Raw genomic sequence first — 9,909 nt, 5'->3', positions numbered from 1 at the left:
GCTGGCTCTACCCAATTATGGTACAAAACACAGATACAGACCTGTGTCCGGACAGTGAGTGCTGTAGGTGCAGGTGTGTGATTTAATAGTAGTGTTGTAAGTCTGGGTTTTAGTGCTGGCTTGAAGAGGCAGTTTCCGGGTACGTATTAGTCATCTGACAAAAGACAAATACAGACAGTTACAAACAAACAAAACACTTCACTCGCGAGTGCTAACAGATTGTTTTCTTTCTCTGTCCTAGTGGTCACATCCCCAATTATACCCTTAGTCACACCCCCTTCGATAGCTAGTCCAGTCATGTCTCCTCCAATCCATGACTGACACAACGCATACCACTTTAGGGCGATTACTTCGGGCATTGTGATTCCGCCCCCTTCCTGGCTTCCGACTGACCCTGGAATGAACTGCCAGACCAACCAGTACGAGGCACTCAGTTCCTGTTAAACAGCGCCCTCACAGATCAGGAGGGAGACTGTTGTCTAGGATTCATTCGCTCTCTGTCACATGAAGCAATAACATAACATTTTGCTAGGCTACAATACCCTCAATAAAATCAAATACATTTAAGGAGATCTGTCTGACATCTACAACTTATGATCTAACTTATTTTCAATATGGTTTTGATTATTGTGGTAACATAATCTGTGGTGACTATATGGACACTCATTGGTATGATTAGCCTTAAGACAAAATTGCCATAAGCATCATTTCTTAAAACCTGATTTTGCTGTTGCAATTTAAATGTAACTGCATTTCTTGATGTTTGATTACAATACTGAGGGATGGCTGAATGTCATCTTAATGTGGCTACAAACCTCATAAAGTGACTTTTAATTAAATTTGTTGTCACTAGACTGCCTGTATAAACAACTGTCTGTATTTTAAATTAAATATAAAAGCTATGTTTGTATGAAACAAACTCTAAGACACAATGTTTTTCAATGAAGTGCAACCTATTATAAAACCATCATAGCTTTTTTTTGTTAACCAAAAAAAAAAGGGTACTTCAAATGAGTTTCTATCCATTACGAGCCTGAGACCAATTAGCATTATTGGATCTGCCACTTCATGCATTTCTCCATTGCATATCAAACCTTACTGCTCATTTAAAAGTTCAAATAACCACATATAGTATTACTCAATGTTACGTTAATTGGATAAAAATGGAAATTCTCACTGCACAAAAAATGTTTAAGAAAATAGAACCATACATAACAAAAATGTCAATCTACCAGGTGCAATCTTTCCCAATTGATAAAATAATGTCTCAGGGTCAATTGCTGAGCAGCTCATAGGGATGGACAGACTGACAGCTTTTATGCAGGTGATACAGCAATGTGGTGCCTTTCACTATGCTTATATATTACTTCAATCACTTAATTAGACATTTTGATCCATTGATTTACCTTGGTATCTAAAACTACACTTTACAGAAAAGGGATATTTGATTATCACTACTATTTTATAAGCACCAGTTTAATATTCTTTCAATGATTTACTAGTTGCATCTCTAAACTACTAAACAATATTTTTTTTTTGTCTCAGTGGAAACATTGCGATTGGAACAAAGCTAAATTCCTGCCTAACTAATCTACTTGGCTTTTTTGAGGCTGTTACTGCCAATGAAAATATAATTGACCTTGATTTTCATAAATTCCAACAAGATAGGCAGGTAGACAAAAGACAGAAAATGGAGTACCTGTAAGAGGTGTAAAATTAGATTGGGGTGACACACGGTACTTAGTTGGGGTGGGGTTCCTGGACACTTACCGTTCTTCATTTATATGACATTACTTGGATCAAGATACAAACTGCAAGATTTGTGAAGTACATAATGGGCTTAATTTATGAAAGGGCGCAAAACTTTATGGTGCACAATAATTGCCATTAGTGTGCACGTTCATGATTTCCGTATTTACTATTGTAATTGTATTCTTTATTGCGCGAAAAATAGTAAGCACATTATGGTGCACACTAATTTTATTGTACCATACTATGGTAATCAGAATGCATATGTGATTTAAATAGTAATGCATGGTAATGTATTTAAATGAGGCACCCTGCTCTGAATAGTAAGATGAGTTTCATTCACACCGTATTTACTAAAAGGCGATAATTGTATTGTTCACATTTAAGTAAGTGATAATTCGTTCGTTTTGACACCAGGCTTTAACCACTGATAGGTGCGCTATTTAAACCTCTTTTTCTGGCCTGAAAACTAATGTGCAGTTTGATTCCTTTTACTGATTTGATTTGTTTGATTCATTCAGTTTAGTGAATCAATTCAACAGATGTGTTCGTTTGATTCACTGATTCACTAAATAAATACATCTTGCTGAATTACTTGGTTATGAAAATTTGTTTAAACGGAAAAATCAGTCAGCAAGGGCCATTTAAGATAAGACTGTTCACTTGGTGGGCCGCACAGTAAAAAAAAAAAAAGATATATATATATATATAGTCTAAATTCACTATAACGAACCCCCTTTTTTAACGATCCAAGCAACAAGAACTGTTTTTTTCAATGGAAATTAGCCCTATTAGAATGATCACTTTTACAATATCTACCCGGATAAAACGATCTCGGTAGTGACTGACACTGAACCTTCTCCAGTGTGAATATGTCATTCTCTCAGTGAAAACAAAGACCTTGGTAGGCTAATTCAAAGATAAGGCTGATTCATAGATAACCTATTGCAGTGCGAATCATGTGTGATGTATGCACCGTTGCCATCTTCACACAAACTGCAACCATTATTATTATTATTTTTATTTCTTAGCAGACGCCCTTATCCAGGGCGACTTACAATTGTTACAAGATATCACATTATTTTTACATACAATTACATTGTTTTTTACACATTATTACCATGGCAACAGGCGTGAGGAGGTAACAAGATTGAAACAGCGTGCATTGAGAAAAGCACGAAAAATATGAATATAAGCTGGACATGTTTTTCAAGAGAAAGGGCACGTGACTACTGTATTCAGCATGTAAGTGTACTTTTTATTATTTTCTTTACAGTTTTATTTTAAATATACAGTTTAAATGTTGATCAGTGTGAAGCAGTCTTGAAAGAACAACTGTATACTGTATAAATATGTTCAATTCAATTTGGGCATTTCTGCATACAGCAAATTGCCAAACCCTATTATAGTGAACAACCTGATATAACAAACATTTCTCCAGGTCCTAGGGGGGTTCGTTATAATGAAGTTAGATTGTATATATTGTAGGGACAAAATTTTAAATAAAGATTCTCTGAGAGTTGATACGAAGCAGCAGTTTTATTAAGCAGAATTCTGGAGAGACAACAGTTCACAGGCAATCTGTTAATGCTTCTCTGACACATATTTACAAAGTACAGCTTTTATGGTAATGCACAAAAAAGACAAAATAGTGTGTGCATGCAGCAGAACGTATATTCATCTTAAAAGGAAACAAACTATCACAAGATGTTCTCAGTACACACAAGATGTTCTCGGCACACAGCCAAAGTGCGATGTCCTTGTAAAGGGCTGACTTACCTATCCATATTTCAACACAGCCTACACAGACATATTCAAGCATTTTCATACTACTTTTTTAACTAATATTTATTTCAACCCTTCACCTCCCACTTTTGGCCTGTGGCCAATTGCGCCTCCTGTCAGAGGTTACCAGCACATGACAGTGAGCGTCTTCTCCACTCACTCAATTTAGAGCAGTGCATTCTTCACAGCCTGACAGTCCATTGAGTGCGTTGATATTGATGGAGGGTGCGGCGCATTCGACAGTAGAAAAGGAACACCAGAACAAGCGTGACAAGGGACCCCAAGGGGGCAACTCAGCCGGAAATGTTCCACCAGCCAAAGCAATCGACCCTTGCCCCTGGTCCAAAACCCCATCCTGAAGATGAGGCACATGGTCTGATAACCTTGGCGTCAGCTTGCACCATATCAGCGTGTACCTCAGCCATCATTGTTTCGTGTTGAGCCTTGTCCAGAGCAGTTTTCATCTTCTGTATCGTTTGGAGGTGGGCTGAATGATCAAGAGTCTCTAGCTGTCCCAACCAGTCCACAAATAAGCGCGGTAAAGCATAACATGTTTGCATTATGAGATACTGGTGTCGTATGGAAAGGTGAGTGCGATCAGAAGTAATACACCAGTGAGAACAGTTCTGCTGCATGACCTGCTCAAAGCCTTTAAGAGGCCTAACAATAGCACGCAATTGCAAATTAGTATAGTGTTAAGTTTCCCATCACAAGAACATACAACAATATAATTAATTATTACCCACCCAACCTACAGTGGCTAGCATATATACATGATTACCTTGTTGCATTGCTAAATGTCGGACAGCTATCAGTGCCCGCGGTTGCAGTTGTTCCCCAGAAGGAATCAACAGCTGATATGTTAAGTTCGTTGTGTCATGAGGGCGCCGGAATGGAGGGGTGAGTACAGCGTCCCATATTTCAGCAGCCCATTCTATCCCTAAACCACCTTCAACGTTTGCTCGTAATTGAGCTCTATGATTCACTGATAGTCGTCCAGACAGTAAATGAGTAATATCCCGTTCTAATTGGTTTACCATAACATTTCCCATCCTGTAACATCTTCCTTCATGCTGAGTAACATTATAAGCACAGTAACATTCATAAGCACAATTAATAACACTCTAATAGATCCTAAGGTCATAGCATAGCTTCAGTACTGCTGTGTATAGCCATAGCAGCTTCTGCTAACTCTGTAGCTGCATACATATGTGTGCTGTCATCATATTGATGTTGAAACTCATCATTCAATGTATTGATTTCAGAATTAGCTGCCCCTAACCATCCAGCAGCTTTAGATAAGATTTCATGACGCTGTCTACCTCCGGCTTTTCCGTCCTGGGTGACCTTACTTTGTTGGACATATCGTTTAATAGCATCATTAACCTGACCCATAAAGAGTTGATACAGAGTAGAAAAGGTAGACTAAATAAATTGACATAAACCTGAACCCGGTGTTAGATAAGGTTTTCTAATAAACCCAGAGGTTCCCCAATTTCAATCAGACCGTGTGATGGAGGTGCCTGTGAATCAGTTGCCCAAAGGAAACAAGACCCCACCCTGTTGCTGGGTCCCTCACTATCCCTAGGACAAATCATGATTCACTCCACACTTCTTAGTCCGATTAAGCTGCCACATGCCTAGATGCCACACCCCATACGGATCCTCTGGACCATGTGTGTGTGGCAACCAGCGTATGATTGTATCATTTCAGTCCCACAGGACGTTCCCTCCCTGGCACTGAGGGTATTTTAGTCTCATAAAGTGTAAGGTATGATTAACAGCATATACTGAGTCAGCTTCTACTTGTGAGGTGAGAGGGACATGTGTGCAGTTTGCATCCCAAGGATATTGCCTAGTCATACCAATCCGTTGTGGGATGGGTTCCACCTTTGGGCTGGCCCGGCAGTCACTGGAGCTCATTCTGGCGGAGAAAAATAATTATTTAAGTACACCTCTATCCCTCGCTGCTCCGCCTGCAATGAGACAACACATATTACATTATTGTTTATACAGTTTAGTCTGGGTCTTGTGAACCCATTGTCATTGGTCTCCCTTTTGTATATAAACACTGGTAGGGGAGTTACACTCTCTCACTATCCCTTGCTGAAGCAGATCCTGTATGATGCCTCGTACAGCTTCTACCGCTTGAGCTTTGACTGGATACTGACGTTGGGGGGTGTGGTTCTCCTTCCAATTTTCATGTGACCAAAACCACACTATGTGCTCCTGTGTCAATGATCAATCCTAATTTAGACATGATATCCAATCCTAAAATATTTTGTTAATGCATTTTGACATGACAATTCTAGCGAATTACATAGTTCTCCAATTTTCAGCTGCACCGGTTTTGTTTTATGTGCAACGTGTGTTCCTCCTCCAACACCTTCAATAATCACATAGTCAGTAGTAAGAGGAACTTATACATCAGTTATAGAGACACTGGCTCAAGTATCCACTAGCATTTCACACTGTTGCTGGGGTCCTTTTCCCTCAGCATCACCTCCCTCAGCCCAAAAAGTTCCTTTTGCTTGTCCTCTATGACCACAATTTAGAGCATTGCTTGGCCCCACTTTGGCCACCCTTTGGCTTGCCGCCCTGGTGTTGCCACTAACTCAGCATCTGTTCTGTCCTGCCCTGGCAATCCCTCGCACCAACACTCCTATTTCATTCCCAGTCTTATTTATGGTTCAATCATCACATTAATCTCGTTATCATCACCTCTCCTGTGTATGCAGATACTGCGTTTGACCGGCTGAAAAAGCAAACTGACAAGAAGCTCTGTAAAACATCAATTGTGATAAATATAAAACATATTATATCCTAATGTACCAAAGGATCTGACACCAACACATATATTCTAAACCACATCATGCATACTTGTAGCTCTGATGCTGCTTCTGTCTTTCAGCTGATGCACTCGACTCACTCTGTTGCTGCAGAGTTGAAATCTTTGTAGTTCATTCTAGCTCTGAGATCGACTGCGTAACCTCTTCTTCCCATAACATCCATGCCTGATACGTTACCTTCCTCATTTTTTATTTTTCAATCCGTGATTCATATTGTCTCTGATGCTAATATGTAATTTAAAACGTACTATCCTAATTTATGCAACAAAATCAGAATAAAACCACGCCTGACTTCACTCATAATCATTACAATATGACCAGTATACTTCGATAAAACCTTTACATTTTCCCTTAAATTGTTTTAAACAGAATTAGCTTTAAGCATAATTAGTTTTCATAGTGTTTCAGATGTACAGATCTCCAAAAACATTTGTTTTTTATTCCAACACAGTCTCTCTCTCTCTCTCTCTCTCTCTCTCTCTCTCTCTCTCTCTCTCTCTCTCTCTCTCTCTCTCTCTCTCTCTGTGCTGACTTCACCACTTTTGTCTCCTAGTACCAAGTTGTTCAGCTAAACAGCGCTCTTAACAGAAAACAGCTATTTTCCCCTGTATCTTGCCATTGCTTGTAACACATTTTAAACATTATTCAAATTCCCTTGGTTTTACACTTAAATATCCTAAGAAGAAGTAATTTTATTCAATTGGCAGTTGTTACTCGCTAGATTCCTTTCTAAAGGAACAAAGCCTTCCTATGCCCAAATAAGGTCATGCTCTTTTTCTTTGAATCTGCAAGACAGCAAGACACAGACCCTGCACAGCCTGACACTTTCCATAGCTCTTGATAGGCTATGTCGGCATTTTCCAAACTTGATTCCAAATTAATTATCTTCTTCTGACAATCTGTCAATTGTTGTCTTTGCATTGCGTTTTCCTTATGCATTTCCAATTGCCGTGTGGCAGACAATTGTCTTTCAACCAAAGTAGTTCTTGTAATTGTTTCTAACTGCTTGACTTACTCTCGCAAACCTTTATTCTCAACAGACAATTACTTACAATTTTCCTTTGACTCCTCGACAGTCTGTCACATCGCTCGCACACAATTAGCTTGTTTAACTTTCTCGTTTCTGTCTATGCATTACTGCCCTATTATGAAAACAGGTTAATTGCTATTCTGCACGTAGACTTTTTTACCATTATTTGCAACATAATCTATGCTCCACATTCTCATCATTCTCATTTTTGTCTTTTGACATCCTGGAGTTGATCAGACTCCCTTTTTCCCCAGACAATGTACCCAACACTATACAAAAGAAAACCAAACTACACTTAGACACATACACGCAAAACTCTTGAGTAAGCCTTATGCAATACTCCACCTCTACATGACATAATTACACATGCCTGTTCCAATTTGTCTGTCTTCTGTTTCTTAAACCATTCTCTCTGTTCTTCATAATTCAGATTACTTGACCAACCGTCTTTCTCCATCTTTCCCTTTGATTGCAGAGTTTTCTCTATCATGTACTTGTGTATCCCGTTTTCAACCATTTTGCTTTTCTGTTGTCTCTACTTCGTCTTATTTTCTACCGGTCTGTTTTCTTTCTATCAATATATTGCTCCAATATTATTCTAAGAAAGCAAAAAGCACTCCCTCTCTGGGCATGAACTTTAATAAGTGGTTTTGTTTCCTTGCACATTAAATTTACACTTTTGTATGTGCACTTTAACTGGAGTTTATCATCTGATAACTCCTTATCAGTTTCACCTTGTATGAACTGTTACACTACCGGCTTATCCTAATGCTGTATTAAATTAAATGACCTATCTATAGTTCCACTCCTTCGCACCTTAAATTTACACATTTGTTGGTGCACTCATGGGCTTTAACTAGGGTTTAATGCTAATACCCTCATCTACCCCACTTTTGGTGGCAGTTATTATAACAGGTTTATCCTGGTGATGGTGACAGTGAAACAGATTACAACTAACTTCAAAATCTCTCTAGGTACAACACTTTTCCCTTTAATGAGTCATATTGGTTATTGAGTACGGGTAAGTCGATATGCTCAAGGCCAAGTGACGTCCACTCTTAATCCAATACAGGCTCAATAAGAGTCTAAATTAGTCAATGATTGATTGCTTCAGTTGGTATGCATAAGGCAGTGAAACATTATCAATTCATTGATCACTTTAGACACTCAATACATATACAAACATATATCACAAACAATATGAGTATTCCAGCTACTTCATATCCTTACAACACATATGTACTTCAGTTCAGCGGTCAAATTCTGTCTGACTTAACTAAGTACTCATATACCCCAGTTCAACGGTCGAACTCTGTCTGATTTAACTAAGTACTCATATACCTCAGTTCAGTGGTCGAACTATGCCTGACTTAACTAGGTATATGCCCGTGGGTAGACCAGTCTTGAGTAACACTCACAGTACGGTCTCAAAGCCCCCATGACGATCCCAACACAACGTGCTGCAGATCCCTTTTGTCAATTGACACATCAAAAACAAACAAACTATCATACAACTTAAGGGAAGTCCCACATTTAATTAGACACTGCAACACGGTCAAAAGATGGTCTGTGTTATACACAATAATAGAACTACTATTACTCACCCTTGTGATACAATGCAAATGCACATCGCAAGGACCAGAAACATCTCAGACCGCAGTGCAGTATCCTGCCGACTATGTCAAATTGTAGGGACCAAATTTTAAATAAAGATTCTCCGAGAGTTGATACGAAGCAGCAGTTTTATTAACAGAGACAACAGTTCACAGGCAATCTGTTAATGCTTCTCTGACACATATTTACAAAGTACAGCTTTTATGGTAATGCACAAAAAAGACAAAATAGTGTGTGCATGCAGCAGAATGTATATTCATCTTAAAAGGAAACAAACTATCACAAGATGTTCTCAGTACACACAAGATGTTCTCGGCACACAGCCAAAGTGCGATGTCCTTGTAAAGCGCTGACTCACCTATCCATATTCAACCCTTCACCATATACACACACACATCGTAATGTAAGTGAAACTGTCTATATAAATTGTATGTAGGCCAATATACTCAAATATACTACTTTACACTCAATATCACAAATGTAATATAATGGAGGAAATAGAGTATTTTACTTTCCATGGAAATCTCAAACAGTAAAAAAAAGATGTCAGTATATAATGCTTAGTCTCAATATTTAACTTATATTCCAAAAATATAAAGTTTTTAACAGCACTGAAAAAAAGATACCGACAAGGTGTGAAAATACGAAATAGTAAACACTTTTGATATGTACCATTTTATGACTTCTGTCATTATGTGTTCTAATTCTGCAGCTTTTCCACATAATGCCTGTTGATGCAGAATCCAGTGTAAGAAAACAGTTACTTCTGCATTTCTTTCTTTAATTTTTTCCAGCACTCTGCTGCAGTGCTAACCACTGTTTGCTCAGTCATGGTGCACCCTCTGTTGTAATTCGACCAGTTAGTTTCTTCCAAGGCAATTC

General features: G+C 38.5%; 1 long non-coding RNA gene across 1 annotated transcript; it reads right to left on the bottom strand.

The window, feature by feature from the left end:
• Nucleotides 1-3,273: 3,273 nt before the first annotated feature.
• LOC131715370 (uncharacterized) lies at nucleotides 3,274-9,066 on the bottom strand. Its single transcript, XR_009315316.1, has 2 exons — nucleotides 9,018-9,066; nucleotides 3,274-5,458 (listed from the first exon to the last, which is right to left on the bottom strand). It is a non-coding gene; the product is annotated as an uncharacterized LOC131715370 (long non-coding RNA).
• Nucleotides 9,067-9,909: the final 843 nt, after the last annotated feature.

The sequence above is a fragment of the Acipenser ruthenus genome, chromosome 3, assembly GCF_902713425.1.
Source record: "Acipenser ruthenus chromosome 3, fAciRut3.2 maternal haplotype, whole genome shotgun sequence".
Lineage (NCBI taxonomy): Eukaryota > Metazoa > Chordata > Actinopteri > Acipenseriformes > Acipenseridae > Acipenser > Acipenser ruthenus.
The sequence above is the reverse complement of the archived record's forward strand: the minus strand, read 5'-3'. Positions and strand labels throughout refer to the sequence as shown.